This window comes from Polypterus senegalus, chromosome 18 (genome assembly GCF_016835505.1).
Source record: "Polypterus senegalus isolate Bchr_013 chromosome 18, ASM1683550v1, whole genome shotgun sequence".
Taxonomy (NCBI): domain Eukaryota; kingdom Metazoa; phylum Chordata; class Cladistia; order Polypteriformes; family Polypteridae; genus Polypterus; species Polypterus senegalus.
Window position 1 is genome coordinate 73,262,349 of NC_053171.1, and position 6,000 is coordinate 73,268,348.

Consider the following 6,000-nt stretch of genomic DNA (forward strand, 5'->3'; position numbering starts at 1 on the left):
TTTGTAAAAACTTGATTGATTTGTATGGATTGTAATAAAATTAATAAAAATAATAAAAAAAAGAAGTGTAATGTAGATCTATGTAATTGTGAAGATATGTGGGTTGTTTAGAAATAGGATGTTTCCTTTTTCAGTTTTTTTTTTTCTTTCTTTCCTTCTGGCTTTTTTGCTTTCTTTGGTGCTGCGCCGAATTCTGGGTAATATATTAGAGTGTTCATGGGGTTTGTACAGATATAGTGGTTATAGGCATTGTTTAAAGGGGGTTTATTGTTGTTTAACATATAATATATATTGTTTTTGTGATTGAGGAATAGATTGATAGGGTGATTATTTCTCTAGCATAAATTCACAAAAGTACATTTCATCTGGGAACTCCAAATTGAGGCTTAGGTTCTGTCGGTTGCCGTTCCTGATAGAATTTTTTTTTTTTTCCCTAAGAGTAGGAGATATTTTGTGTGTGAGGGCTCCTCTTCCAACAAAAAGGGGAGTTCGCTACAACCTTCTCTTAGGCCTTCCTCTTTTCCACTTGCCTGGCAGCTCTATCCTTAGCATCCTTCTCCCAATATACCCAGCCCATCTCCTCTGCACATGTCCAAACCAACACAATCTCGCCTCTGACTTTGTCTCCCAACTGTCCAACTTGAGCTGACCCTCTAATGTCCTCATTTCTAATCCTGTCCATCCTCGTCACATCCAGTGCAAATCTTAGCATCTTTAACTCTGCCACCTCCAGCTCTGTCTCCTGCTTTCTGGTCAGTGCCACCGTCTCCAGCCCATATAACATAGCTGGTCTCATAACATCTCAAAATTCACAAAGCTAATTCTTCTTGTGCATGTATTCATTTTCAAAACCCCCGGGATCTGACATATAATACACAGTATTAATAGTACAGTGGACCTGAGCTGTTACTTTGAAAAGAGTTCTTCAACCAGAACACAGAGGCACAGAAACAACTACAACTACAACATTTATTTATATAGCACATTTTCATAGAAACAGTAGCTCAAAGTGCTTTACATAATAAAGAATAGAAAAATAAAAGACACAATAAGAAAACAAAATAAATCAACATTAATTAACATAGAATAGGAGTAAGGTCCAATGGCCAGGGGGGACAGAAAAAACAAAAAAAACTCCAGACAGCTGGAGAAAAAATAAAATCTGTAGGAATTCCAGACCATGAGACCACCCAGTCCCCTCTGGGCAATCTACCTAACATAAATCAAACAGTCCCCTTAGGATTTAGGGTTCTCATGGAAGGACTTAATGATGATGGTCACGTAGACTTCTGGCTTTCAGTCCATCATTGTTGGAGCATCATGATGCTTTGAGTAGGTGGAGGTGGCGCAGGTCGCCACCATCACAAAGAAGCCGTAAAAAGAAACAGAAGAGAGAGTAGGGGTCAGTACGGATTTTAGGGCCACCATGAATAGTTATGATGAATTGAACATACAGAGTATCAGTATTAAATTAAATTGAAGTTATAAAAAGGCCATGTTAAAGTAATGTGTTTTCAGCAGTGTTTTAAAGTGCTCCACTGTATTAGCCTGGCGAATTCCTATTGGCAGGCTATTCCAGATTTTAGGTGCATAGCAGCAGAAGGCCGCCTCACCACTTCTTTTAAGTTTTGTTCTTGGAATTCTAAGGAGACACTCATTTGAGGATCTGAGGTTACGATTTGGAATATAAGGTGTCAGACATTCCGATATATAAGATGGGGCGAGATTATTTAAGGCTTTATAAACCATAAGCAGAATTTTAAAGTCAATTCTGAATGACACAGGTAACCAGTGTAGTGACATTAAAACTGGAGAAATGTGTTCGGATTTTCTTTTCTAGTTAGGATTCTAGCAGCTGCATTCTGCACTCGTTGCAAGTGATTTATGTCTTTTTGGGTAGTCCTGAGAGGAGTGCGTTACAGTAATCTAGTCGACTGAAAACAAACGCGTGAACTAATTTCTCAGCATCTTTCAGTGATATAAGAGGTCTAACTTTACTTATGTTTCTTAAGTGAAAAAATGCTGTCCTAATGATCTGATTAATATACGATTTAAAGTTCAGATTACAGTCAACAATCACCCTAAGCTTTTTACCTCCTTCTTGACTTTTAATCCTAATGTATCCAGTTTATTTCTAATAGCCTCATTGTATCCATTATTGCCAATCACTAAGATTTCAGTTTTCTCTTTATTTAACTTTAGAAAGTTACTATTCATCCATTCTGAGATACAAGTCAGACATTCTGTTAGTGAATCAAGAGAATCGGGGTCATCAGGTGCTATTGATAAGTACAGCTGTGTGTCATCAGCATAGCTGTGGTAGCTCACGTTGTGCTCTGAGATAATCTGACCTAACGGAAGCATGTAGATTGAGAAGAGCAGCGGACCAGGATAGAGCCTTGTGGAACACCATATCGGATATCATGTGTCTTCAAATTATAATTATCACAACTAAGAAAGAATTTTCTCCCTGCCAGGTAGGATTTAAACCAATTTAAGACACTGCCAGAGAGGCCCACCCATTGACTAAGGCGATTTCTAAGAATGTTGTGATCAATGGTGTCAAATGCAGCACTCAGATCTAAGAGGATGAGAACAGATAAATGGCCTCTGTCTGCATTTACCCGCAAGTCATTTACTACTTTAACGAGTGCAGTTTCTGTGCTGTGATTTGTTCTAAAACCCGACTGAAATTTATCAAGAATAGCATGTTTATTGAGGTGGTCATTTAACTGCATAATGGCTGCCTTCTCTAGAATTTTACTTAAGAAAGGCAGGTTAGAGATGGGTTTAAAATTTTCAAGAGCCGCGGGGTCAAGATTCGTAAGTAGGGGTTTAATTACAGCAGTCTTAAGACAGTCTGGGAAGACCCAGAAGAAAGAAATATAGTTACGGCCAACTTTGCAAAAATGTTAGAATGTTAATCTTCTTGCAGACATGATGGGCAAGTGATCAAGTAGTGTGGCGGACAACAGCACTTTGGTGACTTTCAAATCTTGACTTGGTGTTATTTTGGAGAGCTTAGCCAAATAGGATTGGTGAGTTGGTGGATGTGGAAAGTGTGTTCTCATCATTATTGTTCCCCCACTGTGTATAGAAGTAACAAATGGTCAGCCAAACTTAGGACTTAGGACTTTATGGAAATACAACTGGGGAACAATTTCACTCTGTCTGAGTGGGCTGTTATGAGTATATGGCCTACACAGTCTCCGAATAAGGACACTGATTATGATTAATGACGGCCAAGTGGTAGTTGAGCGACTACCTGGGTATCTAAGGATGCAGATGATGTGCCCAAGCAGCTTCTCAGATATCCAAAGAGTCTCTGGTGACAGACTTTTCTCTCTAAAAATCTGAGTCAACACCTCTCTTTATGCTTATAGGACACAGCAGCTTCACCCATAGATGCGGAGCAACATGTCTGACATCTCACCAGTTTATTTCAGAACTCATGGGACTCCTTTTTAGAGGTACAAACTCTCAGGACAGACAGTCATTCAAAAACACTGATAACGAAGCTCTCCTAAAGTGAAAAGAGGAGGAAGAGGACATCTTAGGTTAACAGGATGGTTAGGCAGAAGCCCACAGAATAAGGAGGTGGTTTAGGCAAAGGCGTGAGTGTGGAAGAACCTGTTGATCCTACAGAAATGACTTGGGGTGACCTCAAGAGAGGTACAATAAATGACAAAAGGAAATGGAAGGAACACTCTGAAGAACACCTGAGCAGGGCACAAATGTCTACAGTGGAGGAGGCCTCTAGGGAAGATAAACTCCAAGGCTGTCAGCGAAGATGGTACAGCTGTAGGTTTATATGCCTTTTCAGTCTGGGCACACAGGAAACATTGAATCCATCTTCAAAGAATTGGAGGGGTGGGGGGGAGACAAGGAGGCCTTGCATTTGGAGGGCAATTCATGCAATCACAAAGAAGCCATTTTGCTGTATTATTGGGGTTGACAATTTCCAAAAGCACAGCCCTCTGCCACCTTGATAGTCTTCTAAAGCAGCATTTTTCAACCTTCATGAACTGAGGGGCTGCAAGGGTTTACTGACATTAGAGGTGCAGATACTCCAAGTTTTGAGTGTCCAGATTGACTACCATTAGAGAGACCGGGGTGGGGCTTGTGGTGCTTCAAGCTCAAAGATGTACTAAAATCTGATCAGGAATGACGCCTCGAGCATCAAGATTTAACAACATTAGATCGGAGGTGCAGGTTGCTTTGTCGAGTTTCAAATGTATAGATTTACTTATGTCAAACAGCGAGACACAACAGGACGTAATTATTCGATTGGAATTGTGATGTGAAAATTGTTCACATTGGGCGGCACGGTGGCACTGTGGTAGCACTGCTGCCTCACAGTTAGGAGACCCAGGTTCACTTTCTGGGTCCTCCCTGCGTGGAGTTTGCATGTTCTCCCCGTGTCGGTGTGGGTTTCCTCCCACAATCCAAAGACATGCAGGTTAGGTGCATTGGTGATCCTAAATTGTCCCTAGTGTGTACTTAGTGTGTGTGATGTGTATGTCCTGTGGTAGGCTGGCACCATGCCCGAGGTTTGTTCCTGCCTTGAGCCCTGTGTTGGCTGGGATTGGCTCCAGCAGACCCCCCATGATCCTGTGTTAGGATGTAGCAGGTTGGGAAAATGACTAAAACTGTTCACATTGGCTAAAAAACATAACCTAGGAAATCAATTATTTTTGCAGACCAGTAAGAATATTCTAAGGACCGACATTGATCCGTGAACCAGCAATTGGGAAACACTCTTCTAAAGCACCATCTCTGTCCCATCACACTAGCACCTCCAGACTTTATAAGCATGACGTTCACATTATCCAATTCCAGAGCTAGTGGGCCTGTGTTGTCCAAAGAGTTCTCCCTTAGACTCCATCCTTCCATCCTCTTCTACTTATCCGAGGTCGGGTCACGGGGGCAGCAGCTTAAGCAGAAATTCCCAGACTTCCCTCTCCCCGGCCACTTCTTCTAGTTCTTCTGGGGGAATCCAGAGGCGTTCCCAGGCCAGCCGAGAGGCATAGTCCCTCCAGCGTGTCCTGGGTCTTCCCGAGGCCTCCTCCCAGTTGGCCGTGCCGGAACACCTCACCAGGGAGGCGTCCAGGAGGCATCCTGATCAGATGCCCGAGCCACCTCATCTGACTCCTCTCGATGCGGAGGAGCAGCGGCTCTACTCTCCCGGATGACTGAGCTTCTCACCCTATCTTTAAGGGAAAGCCCAGACACCCTGCGGAGGAAACTCATTTCAGCCGCTTGTATTGCGATCTCGTTCTTTGGTCACTACCCATAGCTCATGACCATAGGTGAGAGTAGGAACGTAGATCGACTGGTAAATTGAGAGCTTTGCCTTACGGCTCAGCTCTTTTTTCACCACGACAGACCGATGCAGAGCCCTCATCACTGCGGATGACGCACTGATCCGCCTGTCGATCTCACGCTCCATTCTTCCCTCACTTTCGTGAACAAGACCCGAGATACTTGAACTCCTCCACTTGGGGCAGGATCTCTCCCCAACCCTGAGAGGGCACTCCACCCTTTTCCGGCTGAGGACCATGGTCTCAGATTTGGAGGTGCTGATTCTCATCCCAGCCGCTTCACACTCAGCTGCGAACCGATCCAGAGAGAGCTGAAGATCACGGCCTGATGAAGCAAACAGGACAACATCATCTGCAAAAGCAGTGACCCAATCCTGAGTCCACCAAACCGGACCCCTTCAACACCCTGGCTGCGCCTAGAAATTCTGTCCATAAAAGTTATGAACAGAATGGTGACAAAGGGCAGCCCTGGCGAGTCCAACTCTCACTGGAAGCGGGCTCGACTTACTGCGGCAATGTGGACCAAGCTCTGACACCGGTTGTACAGGGACCGAACAGCTCTTATCAGGGGGTCCGGTACCCCATACTCCCGGAGCACCCCCCACAGGATTCCCGAGGGACACGGTCGAATGCCTTTTCCAAGTCCACAAAACACATGTAGACTGGTTGGGCAAACTCC